Source organism: Macaca mulatta, chromosome 18 (assembly GCF_049350105.2).
Source record: "Macaca mulatta isolate MMU2019108-1 chromosome 18, T2T-MMU8v2.0, whole genome shotgun sequence".
In the NCBI taxonomy this organism is placed as follows: Eukaryota; Metazoa; Chordata; class Mammalia; order Primates; family Cercopithecidae; genus Macaca; species Macaca mulatta.
Genome location: NC_133423.1, coordinates 26,226,588 through 26,242,793, shown reverse-complemented (window position 1 = coordinate 26,242,793; position 16,206 = coordinate 26,226,588). Strand labels below are relative to the sequence as shown.

Below are 16,206 nucleotides of genomic sequence, written 5' to 3'. Positions count from 1 at the left end.
ACTTGAGTCACTCCTATTGCTGGGCACTTCACTCCTGGAACCTTCCTGCACCAGATCCAGGCAGCCTTCCAGGAGCCATGACTGCTGGTGGTTACTGATCCCAGTCTGTCACAGAAGCATCTTAAACTAACCTGCCTACCATTGCTCTGGGTCACACAGGTTCTCCTCTTTGCTGTGTGGACATTGTCATCCCATGCAACAATGAGAGGCCCCTCACTGGGCCTGACATGGTGGATGCCAGCCTGGGAAGTTCTGCATAAGCATGGCATCATCTCCCATAAATGCCCATGGGAGGTCATGCCTGATTGCTACTTCTACAGGAATCCTGAAGAGATTGAATAGGAAGAGCAGGCTGTGGCTGAAATTCCCAGGAGGAATTTCAGGGTAACTGGACTGCTGCATCTCTTGCGTCCAGTGCTACTCAGCCTGCAGATACCCCTGGGCCCACTCAGCAGTTCCCTACTCAAGACTGGAGCTCTTGGCCTGCCACAGAAGCCTGGTCTGCAACTCGACTCCTCAGGCCACCAGATGGGTAGGAACAACCACTGAGAGGTCTTAAGCTGTTCTTTCACAGACTCTAAAGCAAGATGGAAATAAGCTTGATGGAAAACAACCATCAGTTTCTAAAAATATTAATAATAATAAAAGCAAAAAAGTATTTTTAAAAGTCATTAGAAGCATTCACACTGTCAATCAGTATTTATAAATATTTATTGGGATATGTATTCATAAATATTTATGGATATTTATTAGCTACCATGCTGGCCAAGATAAATAGATACAAAGGTGGATACTGCAGTCTGGTTGATGAAATAGCAACCAATATACAGCTACATAGAAGAGTGATGCCATCCACAGGATACAGATGTGTAGGATGCTATGAAAACTTAGAGAAGGGAGGCGGTCTCACTCTATATGGGTGAAGCATGCCACAAGATATTGATATGTGAGATGAGGCTTCAAGGAGGTGCACGTGGACAAGCAGGTCCACTGACAAGTTTTAGTCTTTGTTTGAGAAGACTGAAATTAGTAGGGACTCCCTCTAAAAATGAAATAGTCCACAACTGAAGAAAAACTTGAAGATTACGCCAGTGTCATCAGATGGCAAGAATATCCATAGATTAGGTCTCAGGTGTGAGGTAAGACTCCTAATTGCTAATTGGATGAGACAAAACTCGTGAGGTTGACTGTGGTTTCTGGATGGTAAGCATGTTACTGCTACTGGGAGGATTCGTGATAAGACCTGAGCCCTCAGTGGTGTCAATAATCTTTAAAGACTTGTTTTGAAGTATTGCTATATGGGTCATACTTTATTCCATGAAAAGTTTCCTGAACTATTGCAAGGGTTTTTGAAAAACAAATTTGGCCTTATTTTATACAGATCAGAGATGCTTGTAGATATAAGAATCTTACAACTAATTGTTTTTATGTAGTTAACACTCTTTTCGTCTTTGGAGGCATTCAAGCTTGCTATTAAGATAGAGAGGCTGAAATAAATCAGCTTTGATGCAGATTCTGGCTCTAGTACCTACCTGCTATCCTTCTTTACTTTAATCAGCCTTTGTTTTGTCATCAAAAAATTGAGAGAATAATAGTGCCTTCATCACAGAATTATGATGGAAACACAATCAATATACGTAAAGCACTTAGCAAAATGGCTGGCATGTGTTAAGCACTTAATGCGTAAGATTTCTTATTATACTCAATCCCCAGTTCACTTTTTGTACACTTGCATTTCATAATGATTTTGCCTCAAGTAACACACTAAATTATATAACACAAACCAACCTTTATCTAAGAATTCTGGCTTAGGGGATATGATAGAATATGCTTCCTGATAGTGAAGAAAAACAGTACAGAGATTTAATGTTTCTCTGTAAGTAAAATAAAATCAGTGTCTATATATCTAGAACTTGTGTATGTGCTTCAGATTCTTTTGTAAAGTTTCACCAGGCAAGACCAAGACAGGATTTTTATGTTTGGCTTTGTTATACCCTAGCCTGCTCTCCAAAGAGTAGCACTTCCTCCCCACAATCTCCAATCCTATATAGCCTCAAGTTTCTCCTCAACTGCCTTCATTTTTGCTTGTGAAAGAAGAACTCTATCTTGTATAACTTCTTCTGTCCCCTCCTGATAATGAAAATTTGACAGCTCAATGTCTCACTCTCCATATTACCTTATAGAAGAATCCTAGTTAATACAATAGTAATTGTTAATATCTATGGCCTACTTCCAAATGACATGGATAAACTAACAAGTCCTTTTAATACATTGGCTTTGTTTTAGTATTAAATAGATTTAAACAAAAATAAAAACCTGGGTAAGATCAATGCCATTTTGCCATGAATATGAGTTGTAAATTGAGAAAGATGGCTGGTGAGGCTTAACGAATGACCACAGTGGATAATTCAGTCTGAGGAATGTGAGAAGACTTTTAAACAAAATCTGAATAATAGGTCTTGACATTTCAGTGCACATGTGTTTGTGTGTATGTGCCCACATGCATGTATATGAGTTCATTTAAATTCTTTTGCTTCTCACACTTTGCCTACCAAATAATTATGATATTCCAAAATATGCATGGGTTTCAGAGCCAATGTTAGTTATTAAATTGTGTAATTAGACTTTGCAGCTCACGTATTTTATATTCTCATAAAGACTTTATGCATAAAGACTTTTGTGCATAAAGACTTTATTAAAAGTTTCTCGGCTGGGCACGGTGGCTCAAGCCTATAGTCCCAGCACTTTGGGAAACCAAAGGAAGGCAGGTCGCTTGAACCCAGGAGTTCGAGACCAGCCTGGACAACATAGTAAAACCCCATCTTTACAAAAAATACAAAAACTAGCCATGCTTGATGATGCACACCTGTTGTCCCAACTACCTGGGAGGCTAAGCTGGGAGGATCACTTGAGCCCAGGGAGGTGAAGGTTGCAGTGAGCTGAGATGGTGCCACTGCACTCCGACCAGGGCAATAGAGTGGACCTTGCCTCAAAAACAAAAAACAAAACAAAAACAAAAACAAAAGACTTTCTCAGTGGTTGATCCTATTCTATTTAAAATTATAATATTTCATTATATCTACGAAATAATTTGAGTTCTCTTAAGAATTTACACATTTCCTGTGAGGATGCTGTGATAAAGATATAAGCACTAAAGGGACTTTGGAGTGCTCTCTAGAAAAGTCAGAATGATTATTGTCGGAATTTGATGAGATCGATTCTCCCAGAACCTCACAGCAGTTCTTACTTCTATGCCTTAACATACTGGGATTCACTATGACATATGTCACAAATAATTTCTTATTAATAAAGTACAAACATTTCCAAATGAGTTGCTTAAGTTTGCATTGATTTAAAACTCTCCCTAAAACAACGTGGTCCTCTTAAGTGTGAAAAAAGGCAGTAGTTACAGATATTTTGTGTATGGCTTAAAACATGGTCTCAGACTATAGTGGGACTATGAGTCCCCTGGGGAGGCTGATAAAATGCAGATAGATGGACCCAACCTAGGTTGAGGCACAAATTTGCATGTTTAACGAGTAACTCAGGTGATTCTGATACAGATGCATAGACATCACATTTTCACAAACAGTGTTGATGGGGTCAAAGGAAAGCTTCCCCTCTGTCCTTTATAGGTTCACTGAAAATGAACTGACAAAAGACCGATTAATAGGGGAAAAAGGCAAACAGCATTTATTTTAATGTGTATATGGACACAGAAGCCATACCCAAAATATGAAACTCAAAAAGGAGCTAAATGGTTGAGGTTCACATATGCTCTTTGTAGAAGAAAGGTGTACAGACCCAGGAGGAAGATATCATTTTGTAAACTATTCTCTTTGGAAGATAGATGGAACAAATTACGGAAGGTGAGGGGCAGAACACAGGTTGTCTTATTATGCAGGTAAAGTTCCCCAGGTAACCTCTGGGAGCTGCCATTAGAAGAATAGCTGAGAAGACTGTCTGGGCATGGTGATGACTTCCAGTCTCTTTTCTTCTTCCTTGGTGTGATCCTTCCTGGTTATTGATGGGGTTCCTAGGGAGGGGGCCTTAAGACAATTGGATTTCTTTAGAAAGAATCTTCCTTAGATAAGAAAATTTCAGACAGAGTCCCTCCCAGTGATTCTGGAAAGAGGATCTGAGAGACAGGGAGGTAGGGGAAAGTCAGAGAGAGACCTTGGTTCTTAGGCTTATTTCTATGGTCTTTCTATTTTGAAAGCACTCAGCACGCTGAAGAGCCAGGTTTTGGAGAGTCATTTTCTGAGCCCAATGGCAGCTTGACTTCACCAATCTCAAAGAGACCTCTTAACTTCCTTCCAACCCAAATCCCTTACTCTAACTCTCAGTCTCTAGGACCTGCTGGGGTATATTCTCAGCCAAAGGAGTTTTGGCTCACAGAGCCTAATTCCTTACAACAGGTGCTGACATCTGCTAATTCCTAATGAGTTACCCTCCTACTCAACTCTATTATGGGAGATTGCAGAGGGATTCTCTAGATTGTATTTCACTTCCACCTACAAAGAAAACTGAAAAACAGGTTTTTTTTTAATTTCTAAATAGAATGTTATATTTTTTAAAAGCTACTGAGTAGGATAAGAGAGTCCAAAGAAAGCTACAGTTATTAGCGACTTATCTTGACATAAGGAGAGATAATACAGAAGGAACAAAGGAATAACATTTTTCTAATATTCATAAGTGCAAAATAGAGGCTTTGGATTTGGGTGGGGGGTTGTTTTTTTTTTTTTTTTTGCCTCAAGCTCTAATAATGTTAGCTGTATTTTTACTGTCAATTAATACCTCTTAGTAATTGTGCTCTTTGTTTTGGAATTTTAAGAATAACTACTGTTTAAAAATCTATAGAGACAAACTTTTAAATATACCTCCTGTTATTGAATGGCCCATTATTGATGTTTGGGATTTTGCATCAATTAATGTCATAATTTCAACAATTCTGTGCTTGAACTAAAAAGATAAATGACTCATGCTATATTTATGTACAACAGAAGTTACCTCCTGTTATTGAATGGCCCATCATTGATGTTTGGGATTTTGCATCAATTAATGTCATAATTTCAACAATTCTGTGCTTGAACTAAAAAGATAAATGACTCATGCTATATTTATGTACAACAGAAGTTCCAGCTTTCCTCACTAGTCACTCTAGTATGTCTCTATCCATTCATATATGTAAAGGGAACTGCTTCTTTCCATTTTTTATCATTTAAATTAATGATCATTTTCAGAATCTTATAATGATCCAGTGCTAGAATATTATAAAACAAATATTCTATTAACAGTCAGCAATCTGAAGATGTAACTATCTCTTGAAATGTTAGGAATCTTTGTTTTTTATTTGCTTGAATAGAGAAGGATAACATTACAAATTTTACTTGAATTTTTAATGTTTAAAGTTTTAAATTGCACTGAACAACTATATAGAAATTGGACCGCCCTTCCTTCCTTCTTTTCCTCCTTTCTTTTCATTGTCACTGATACAACACCTATTCATTGTCAGTCAATTTGGCTAACACTAAAGAAACAAAGACCCAGCCTTTGACAGATCTCCAGGAGTTAATGATCTAGTTGCAGAGGCAGAGGAAGGACACAGTAAACCCAATAGAAGTTAGTAAGTACTGTGGAAGCATCAGATACTGAGTTCACTGAAGGAATTCATTCATTTTTGGAGTGCCAGGCTCTGTCTCAGTGCTGAGGATGCAGAGTACATTCACTGAATTCAAGACACTCAGCTTACAGAGAAGAATGATTAATTATAATACAATGCTATAAATCTAATGATAGAAAATTGCACTGAATATTTCAAAAAGCAAAGAACCTGTAAGTCAATGGAAACAAGGTGCCATTTTCTGGAAGAGAATATAACAGAAATGAGTCTTTGGTGATGGGCAGGAGTTAGCCAAGCAAAAAGCAGAAGGCCACAGTCACAGGTTGTAAGGCATGTTGGAGAGGAGCAACAAACAAAATGTTACTTCTGGGGAATTGAGTTCTATGCGGAGAGTAGAGAGTTGTAAGTGGAGAATAAGGCAGATGACAGTCTGTAGAGAGGCCCGTGGCCACCTGAAGAGAAAGGACTTTATCCTGCCCTGGAGAGACACTGAAGTTAAGAGGACAGTCAGACAACTTTACCTTTTACACCCTGGCAGTTGTATAGCCAATTGGTTTGAGAAAGACAATACTAGGAGCTTGGGGCACTGGAGAAGTTCATGTGAGAGGGCAGAGACAGTAGTGCTGAAGAGGATAGTAGCAGAGATATAAAAGAGGTGAGATCTGTAGCACTTACTGGTTTGCTGATAAGAGGAAGTGATGTAGAGGGGGAAAGTCAAGAAAGACACCCCAAGTTCTAGCTTGGTTGACTAGATGGAGGGCAGTGCTAGTGACTGAGACTGTTGGAGGTGAAATAGGCATGCAGAAAATGATTACTTTGCTTTTGGACACGTTGATTTGAGGTGGCTGTGTATCCTTGGATGAGCCATCCCAGGTAATTAGATATTTGAATGTTGGAGTGGGCATTTGAGAGATTAAATAGACTTGGGGGTCACAGATTAAAGGGATCGTTGAAAAACTCTTTTGAGTTTTATTTTGGACACAACGAATTTAGGAAGTCATTGGAATGTTGCAATGCCCCTACAAAACTCAGAAGTGAGGTTAAGCAAAAAAACAGTAGCATATTCATGGACTGTATTTCTCTGAGAATACCCGAAGTAGGACTGACTAGGCAGTTAAATCTACCCAGGTGATGGAGGAAGATGTAAGAGATACAGGGAAATTGATGAAGCATAGAATAAAGAAGCACAATAAGAAATTGAGCATCACATGTATGAGGATGTGGGAAAGCAGTTGAGGAGATGACAGAGTCATTACAGAAAACACTGAGCCAGGAAATTATAGAAAATACTGAGCCAGTTCCTGAAATGAAAATTTCTCTGGTTATCACTTCTCTTGGGCTACAAAGTAACAATTTACACTAGCTGGGGTTTCATAGTCCTCAGTGGCCCCAACAGGCTCATGCCCTTAGATCCAAATTGTGGCGTTATGATAAGGAGCTTGTTCTTCCCATCACAGAAGTTATTACTACTTGCAGCCATTCAATTTAGCACTTCATGACATACAGGTGTGCATTTTTCTGTACTTGCTTTGCATGTAAATTGAGGCAGTGGTGAACACAGTGGGTGGTGAGCTCACTTTTTTAAAATTTATTTTTAAATTGTAAGCTGACAACTTATAATTTTCCATATTTATGGGCACTAACTGTCACATTAAGCCATAGCCTCGGTTCATTCAGTCTTATGGGTGGTGACTCTCAACTCTGGCTAGCAACTGGAATCATTTGGGGAGCTTTAATTAAAGACTGATGAAATAATACACGCCTCAAAGATTATGAGTTAATTGCTCTGGGGTGGGGCCCAAGGTCTCAAAAATTTTAAAAATAACCACCAGGTGATTCTCATGTGCAAACAAGATTGAGAATCATTGCTGTAAAGTAAGAAAACACCTGCTTTACCAAATCAGAGTAGCTGCGAAGAAATTGAATAAAATAGGGAATGTGTGGGAGAGGGTATTCACATGGTGGGGGCATTGAGGAGTGAAATAGCAAAGTCCTAAGAAAGCAGCAAGAAAGGTTTTCTGTTTGGGGTTTATTTGTTATTTTTAACATTTAAAGTTACCTGTGGCAGGTAGGCAATTGACTGGAGCAGTAGGCAACCTAGAAGTTTCTATGTTCCTCCCAGCAGCCAGGAGGTCTATGAAAGTCCCTTATCAGCAGAGCAGAGATGCTGCTGTGGCAGGCATTCTACAGGACATTGATCCCACCATGGAAGAGTTCCACCAGTGCATATTTATAGTTGCCTGCCTTGGGGAGTCTGTCTCTTTTTCCAAGCTGTCCACTTGGCTGTCTACTTGTTGCATCTATCTCCAGAGAGATATAAAGGAGGTGACTGACTGATAGGGGAAGTGATATAGAGGGGGAAAGTCAGAAAGGACACCCCAAGTTCTAGCTTGGGTGACTAGATGGAGGGCAGTGCTAGTGACTGAGAATTTTGGAGGTGAGGCAGGCATGAAGAAAATGATCAATTTGCTTAACATTGATTTGAGGTGCCTGTGTCACCTTGGAAGAGCTATCACAGGTAATTAGAAATTTGAATGTGGGAGTCTAGGCATGTGAAATATTAAATAGATTTGGGGGTCACAAGATTAAAGGGATCATTTTAAAAACTCTGAGTTTAATTTTGGACACAATGAACTTAGGAAGTCATTGGAATGTGGCAATGCCCCTACAAAACTCAGAAGTGAGGTTGAGTGAGAAACCAGCAGCATATTCATGGACCGTTTTTCTTCCATGCCTTGTATTCTAGTACCTCGTTGAACCTGCAGGCTTAACTAGTTAATCATTGTTTGGCCTTGGGCAAGTTATTCTAATTCCTCTACTTTGTATTTCTTCATCTGTACATAAGTTTGCTGTGAGGGTAAAATCAGATAACACATCTAATGTACCCATCTCAGTGGTAAACAGATTGTATTAAGCCCAGAGAAAAAAATGGTGATTTTTCTTTTTAATGGCAGCCACAATAATGTAGCCTGATCTTGTGTAAATCAAGTGGCAGTGCAGTTCTATGCATTATTTATTATTTATTTTATTATTTGTTTTCTTCTTCACCTAGATTTTTCCCTAAAACAAAAACATGTCTATAAGCTTTTACAGGTACGTCCAATGTAATGAACAACAGAAGAAATAAGAAAGATATCTGTGTACGTTAATTGCTTGGTAATTTGCACATAAATTATCTCAACGCATAATTTATGTCACTTATCACACCCAATAGTTTCGCTATTTCATAAAATACTAAGTTAATTTCCAGCCCACTGGAGCCATACACACTCACACACTTGGTGTTTAGAATAAATATTTATACCAGCAGACCCAACTGTTTATGGATTCTCTACTTCCACTTAGAGAGATTAGACTAAGAAAATGGTGCCCTGTTTACAGAATGAGGGTTAAACAGGACTGTTCTTTTTGAATGTGTACACTTGTTTAAAAAAATGCTTTATAAATTGCATTAATGATATGGTTTGGCTCTGTGTCCCCACCTAAATCGCATCTTGAATTGCAATCTCCAGGTGTTGAGGGAGAGACCTGGTGGGAGGTGATTGGATCATGGGGGCAGTTTCCCCCATGCTGTTCTCGGGATAGTGAACGAATTCTCATGAGATCTGTTGGTTTTATAATTGTTTGTTCCTCTCTTGTTCTCTCTCCTGCCACCATGTGAAGAAGGTTTTTTCTTCCCCTTCGCCTTCTACCATAATTGTAAGTTTCCTGAGACCTCCCCAGCCATGGCAAACTGTGAGTCAATTAAATCTCTTTCTTTTACAAATTTCCCAGTCTCAGGTAGTATCTTTATAGCAGTGTGAGAATGGACTAATAATATTAGCTATATGAATATAAGTTATTGTTAGCAGAAAAAGGAGTCTTGATCTAGACCCCAAGAGAAGGTTCTTGGATCTAGTGCAGAAAGGAATTCAAGGCAAATTGCAAAGTACAGTGAGAAGAAATTGAGCTTTATTGAAAGCTCCTCCATTACAGAATAGGGTGTCCTCAGACAGCAAGTGGAGGAACGCACCGTCTTTGTTTCAAGTTTTTCTTATATAGGGATCTTGTCTATGTAAAGGTAAACTAAGCTTAAGCTATGCCTGTGTGTAGGTGGGCTGACAGCATGACAAAACTTATCATTTTATTGATTTAAAGAAAACTATTCCTGACATTTTAATGTGTAAATGCATCAAAGCATAACTATAATTATCCTGAAAGCATATATTGTTATGAGTATTGAGACATCTGGACTTTCTGTTGTTGTAGGAGTTTGTCCTTGTAGGTATCTTTATATTGTTTCCTGAGTAGTAAATATCTTATGACCATGTGACTGGCAATAAATGTGCCTTACTAGTTTTGAGATAGAGTTGACTTTAAAATAGTGTCAACTCTGACTCTCCTGGGCTCCTGCATCCCTGACATTATTGCTATTAGGATGCTGATTTATTGACTCTTCTGTGAAAGAAAAAGGTTGAGAATAGCACATTTTCAGTACACAGCATATTGCTCTGTTGGCACTTTGGAAACGCTTGCTTACTTGCATTTTTAAACATATCACTTAAGGCTGGGCATGGTGGCTCACACATGTAAACCCAGCACTTCGGGGGGCCGAGGCAGGCGGATCACCTGAGGTCAGGAGTTCGAGACCAGCCTGGCCAACACGGTGAAACTCCGTCTCTACTAAAGATACAAAAATTAGCCAGGTGTGGTGGTGCGCACCTGTAGTCCCAGATGCTTGGGAGGCTGAGGCAGGAGAATCACTTGGACCCGGGAAACAGAGGTTGCAGTGAGCCGAGATCACACCAGTGCACTCCAACCTGGGCAACAGAGCAAGACTCTATCTCAAAAAATTAAATAAATGAATAAATAACTTAAAACTTTCACCTGAAAAGGATTTGGGATTCAAAAATAGTTTCTCTGTGGCATCAGGTTTAAGGGAGAGTCTCCAGAATTCTTCCCCTATATGATAATGACAATGTAATCCTCACAATTAAAGACCATGATACATTACAAGTTGGTGATTTCCCCTTCCAGGCGCTTTGGCATTTCACCCTTTTCAGAGTTAAGGAGAAGTCAGATAAAACAGGCCAACAGTATGATCCGCATCAGATCACTACTTTGCAGTAGTTTTATTGTGCAAATGCCTCATCTGATGCCTCATCTGACACCAGATCTCCGTCTTTATTAACATTTAGTTTGAATTCCTGGAAGGAAAAATCAATAATAGCAAATGCCCCTGTTTTAGCACAGCCATCAGAGTTCCACCAGCCAAATGAATATGTAGGAAAATCATCCTGGTATCAGTGGGCAATGATCTTATTAAACTATTGCACAAGGGGAAGCTGAATGTTACATAGAAAGCTAATACCAGTGCCACCAAAATCTGTCCTTTGTCACAGCCATGTTTGAAATAAAAAACAACCAGCAAAGACTTCAACCTATTAATAGTAACTGTTTTGATTAGGTATGAAAATAATCTTTCAAAATGACAAAAATCCCATAAATTACAAATTCTTTTAAAAATTGACAAATACAAAAAAATTCACAAAATCTAGAAATGTTTTTATTAGTGAATTATCTGACATGCCTCTACAATACTTGCTTTTCTTTTTTTGAGACGGAGTTTCACTCTTGTTGCCAAGGCTGGAGTGCAGTGGCGTGATCTCAGCTCTTGAGTGTTAGGTATAAGATCAATGTTGTACTTTGTAACCTAGGTTTTTTTAAGCCTGTATTTTCTAGACAATGTGTTTCCCTCTGTTAGATAACAATCAAGTGTTTTTTAATTCAATTTCAAGGTAGAGGTATGACAATTAAGATTGTTGTCAATTCCCTGGTCATTTGATACAGACGCTGCCTTCACTGTAATTAAAAAAAAAAAATTCAGTAACTTCTCATTCGTTCCATTCAACATACTTCATGCTTACCTGAGCCCTTATGTTTAGGGCATTGTGTTAGTAACTGTGGAAGGTAGAGAAAGCATTACAGCTAGATGGAAGGTCTTTGAATACTACTCTTAGGAAATAGGAGAATATTCTTTGGATCATATATAGGAAGAGATCATTGTTGAATCAATGGGAAAGGTCTATGGAGAGACAGCTGTTAGAAGAGAGGTATTCTTTTTTTATTGTACTGAATATCAAGATATTTGCTTGAGAATCTGATATCATAAATGGGATAATTTATAGTGTTTCATTTCCTTCATTCTCCCTGCATGCCTTGTCTCCCAGAAGTTATAACTTGGGAAGTAAATCAAGATTTCAGCTTAAATTGACACCAGAGAACTCAGAAGTTCATACCTAGCAACATCGTCGTTTTTCAGGCTGAGCTCAACGCCTTAAACTCTTTAAGATGTAAGTCTTTGCTTTGCTTTTAGATAGGTGAGATCAGTTTCCTGCCCTAAAAAGAAATATTTTCACTCAAATAGATAGAGTGAATCAAAATATAGAGTTGTTACAGTACTAAAGTTTGCATGAGAAATTCAACACATTTATTCATCTCTGCCACATAAATGCATTTCCTATCTTCAGAACAATTTATCTTCAAAACTTTGCTCTATTTGAATTGCAGCAAAATGTATTACGCTATGGGTATTTTTAATAAGAAATACCAAACAGTAAAACTGGAAAGGTACCCTACTTCCCTGCTAACATACAATGGTTATAAACCTTCATCTCAGTTTATCCTCTGTTCACAGCCGACTCAAGTAGGCAATAACAATCACTGGGCTACCACATAGCCCTTTCTCTTCCAAAAACCAATGCTTCTCTTATTTCTAAAGTGGTGAAGAAGAAAAACTCAAGAGGCAATAATCCAATGTGTTAATAAATCTCATTGGCTCTATTTGAAAATCTGAAATAGAAGCACTTCTGTGTCACCAGACGATGCCTCTGATGGATTATTGACATCTGAATGGTCTCTTAACTGCTCTGGCTGCTTCACCCTTATTCCCTGTAGTGGATTGATTAGCATCACTCCAAAATCCATGCCCACCCAGAGTCTCCTAATGTGACTTTATTTGGGATTAAGTCTTTACCGATATAATTAGGGTAAGAATTGAGATGAGATCCTAATGGATTAGGATGGGCTCTAAATCCAGTGGCAATCTCCTTGTAAGAGACAGAAAAGGAGAAGATACAGAAACACAGCAAAGAAGGAGATGTGAAGATGGAGGCAGAGATTGGAGTAATGTATCTACAAGCCAAGGAACAACAAAGATTGGCAGCATGAGATAGATTCTCCCTGTGAACTTCCTCAAGAATCCCCCCGTTGACCTCTTGATTTCACACTTCTGATAATTCTGTAGTTTTGTTTTTGAGATGGAGTCTTGCTCTGTTGCCCAGGCTGGAGTGCAGTGGCACCATCTTGGCTCACTGCTACCTCCACCTCCTGAGTGCATGTGATTATCCTGCCTCAGCCTCCTGAGTAGCTGGGATTATAGAATTGTGCCACCACGCCTGGCTAATTTTTGTATTTTTAGTAGAGACAGGGTTTCACCATGTTGGCCGGGAAATTCTGTAGTTTTAAACCATCCAGTTGGTTGTAATTTTCTACGGCAGCCCTGGGAAATGAATACACTCCCCAATAGTCTAACTTTATTTCCTTCTACTCCAGCCCTTGTTCATTCTGCTACATTGTGTACTTTGCAATAAGTTAGACCATCCAAAGCACAATCCTGACGTGAGCCTTGACACTTGCTATTTCCTCTCTTGGGAGTATCTTTCCTTCAGATGTGTGCTAGGCTTTCTCAGTAACGTCTTTAACACTCTGAAAGATTACTTGTCTCTGAGGTCTTCCCTGGTGATCTTGAAAAATCACATACCTTCCTCCTCCCCATATACAGATAAGGAGGCCCCACTCCTTATCTGTCTTCCCTGTTTATTATTCTTCCCAGCACCTACCACTCTGACAAATATTTTACTCCTCCATTTGCATATTGTAGCTCCTTCCTCCAGTTTGCAGGCTCTGTGGGCAGGGATTTTTTACTGTTTTGCTTGTACCTATATCCCTCACACCTGGGGGGTTCAGCGTGTATCACAATGAGTGTACCCAGGCATAAAGGAATAAATGTGCAAATTAAAGATATGTATTTTACTTTAAATTTATTTTTACTTAATGCATTCATTCATTCATCAAATATTTATTGAGTCTCTAAGCTCAAGGCTTTGATGAATATTAGGCTTTTTTAAAACAACGCTTAAAGTTTTAAGTTTTCTGAAGGCAAGGAAAACTTTCAGAAAACTTAAAACTTCAAAGAGTAAGTAAATAATATAGACAAAAAGCAGTAAGGGAGGGCAAGGGAAAGCAATCTAAAGTGAGAGTATTATGGTTCACATACTGTACTGTTATTTTTAGTGTTTGAAATATTTTAATGTATTTTAATAAATTCATCATTTTATGTATATGTCTGTATTTATTTATTTATTTATTTATGAGAAGTCACGAAACAGACCAATGAGGGACAAGCGCCTTCCAAAACCATAAATTGCCATAGAGCCCAGGAAGGGAGAGGCCATTTCAGGCCAAGTTGTTCAGGGAAGGCTTCATGGGGGAGGTGGTATTTGAGCAAAGCTACGATGGGATGCATGATTTTGGTAGGCGGTGATTATCAGTACATGCTCCAGGGACAGCAAATGAGATCATGGATGTAACATGTGTGTACTGTGTCCAGGTTTAGTGGGAGAGAAGCCTGGAAATACAGGCCGAAATATTCTGCCTATGGTACTATGTGAAGTGGATTCCTCCAGTTCTGTTCGAAGGAGAGAGAAACAGGTAGGAAGAGTCTCTGCCATTTGAATGTATTTGAAAAACTTTATGACTCAGGCTTTTATCCTTAAATCCCTGTGCCTTATTTGTTTCTTCTCCTCTGGGCATATCCATTTTAAGTACTAAAGTCCCACACTCAATTCAAGACTCCAGCAAGTGTCTGGTCTCGGTAGAAACTGGCAAATTGGATGAATGAGAGGTATGATGGAGCCTGGTTTTCAACTCTTGGTTTGTGTTAAGTATTGAGAAGGGGAAACTTTATAAGTTCTCTTTCCCTGGTTATCTGTGACATTTGTCACCTCTAATCAAGTCATCTCTCTGCCAGCTCTGATGTCTGAACGTTGTTCTTTCTCATGCACACATTTCTTTTCAGGAGACTATTCTCTGTCTTGCCTGTAGTAGATACTTATGAAGCAGTAGTTCTTGATTTTTATTACTGCAGTTTGTTTATGGATTCCTCTTTCTTCCTCCTAGCTTTCCCTAGATGTCATTGACCCTGTGTTTACCATCTTTGCATTGCCTCATTTTGCCACAGAGCCAAGCACAGACCAGACACCTAATGAACACCCATCAAACTTGGTTAAATGCTCAAGGAATAAGCATTATTTTGCTACTTCAACTCTCATATGCATATGGGTAAATTTCAATACTCTGTCTCTGACCAGACTTTGTAATTCAATTCTGTATCTCCTGAAATGCAATATTGTAAATATTGTAGGAATTAAAGTCTTAGCCATACTCCCTGTTGAGTGAGTGTATTTTAAAGCAAACATCTGATATCTCTGCCACTCACTTTTCTCGTCTGCACAATGGGGATGATAATAATCATATCCATATATCATTTGGGAAATAGGCTAAGATGTGAGAGTAGCTATTTGAGTAGTTGTGCCTTCCCTACGCCACCATTAGGTGACAGAACATCTCCCTTTGGATATTTGTCATTATTTCCCAACATAGAATCCCTCTACGAATCCTATTCCCTCTTAGAATTTTCCTTTCTCTGTGACTGACCCTACCACTATCTTAAGTCTAAACTTGGATGCTGTTTTTCCATTGTCCCTTTTATTTCATTGTTCCTCGGGCTTATTGATTCTTCTTTCAAAATGCATTTCAAATTTATCTACTCCAGGGAAGGTGTTTGTCCTAAACTCCAAACTTTGTCTTCTAACTGCTGCATGCTGTCTGAAGCATCTCACAATTCAACTCCCATCAGACATCACCAACCAGAAATGTTTTTGAAGAAGACTGCTTGTGTCATTTTACTTCCCAAACAGAAATTCTCCAGTTCTTCTCCACTGTGCTTCTTTTCTTCGTGCTCATTTGTTATTTTAATTAACTAACATTTTTTAAATTCCTATTTCATGCCCAGGCAGGTTGTAAGATGCTAGGGAGGAAAAGGAAAAACAAAGCAAAACAAAACAAAACAAAACAAAAACCCAAAAAATAAAAATAAAAAAAAATGATTTTGGGAAGATTCTGGAGTTCTCATTAGCATAACGATTTTTACATTCTGCTTAAATTCCTCCACTTCAATCTTTATTTTGCTCCTGACTTCAAATGATCCTGCTGCCTCAGTCTCCCAAAATGCTGGGATCACAGATGTGAGCCACTGTGCCCGGCCCCTCTCTGATCTTAATTTCCCATCCCCTGGAGCCAATGCTTACCCTCACTCCTGTCCCAGACACCCTAGGTTCTACATTCCCATGAATAACATGTTTCATTCCATTTGACTTCAAGATATTGTTCGTGCTGTTCCCTAACCCAGAATGTCCTTCATTTGTTAAGCAAATATGCATTGGTCAACCTTGTGCCAGGCACTTTCATTTCTGTATGTCCTT

At 38.8% G+C, this 16,206-nt stretch overlaps 1 long non-coding RNA gene across 2 annotated transcripts in view; it reads left to right on the top strand.

Moving 5' to 3' along the window:
• Positions 1-16,206, top strand: part of LOC144329409 (uncharacterized) — a 71,094-nt gene that overhangs the window by 27,181 nt on the left and 27,707 nt on the right. The window contains exons 1-2 of one of the 2 annotated variants that reach the window (XR_003724708.2): positions 9,347-9,358; positions 14,274-14,374. The exons of the other annotated variant lie outside the window; for it this stretch is intronic. This is a non-coding gene — a long non-coding RNA (uncharacterized LOC144329409). Of the gene's footprint in view, positions 1-9,346; positions 9,359-14,273; positions 14,375-16,206 lie in introns of those variants that run through there. 2 annotated transcript variants of the gene reach the window in all.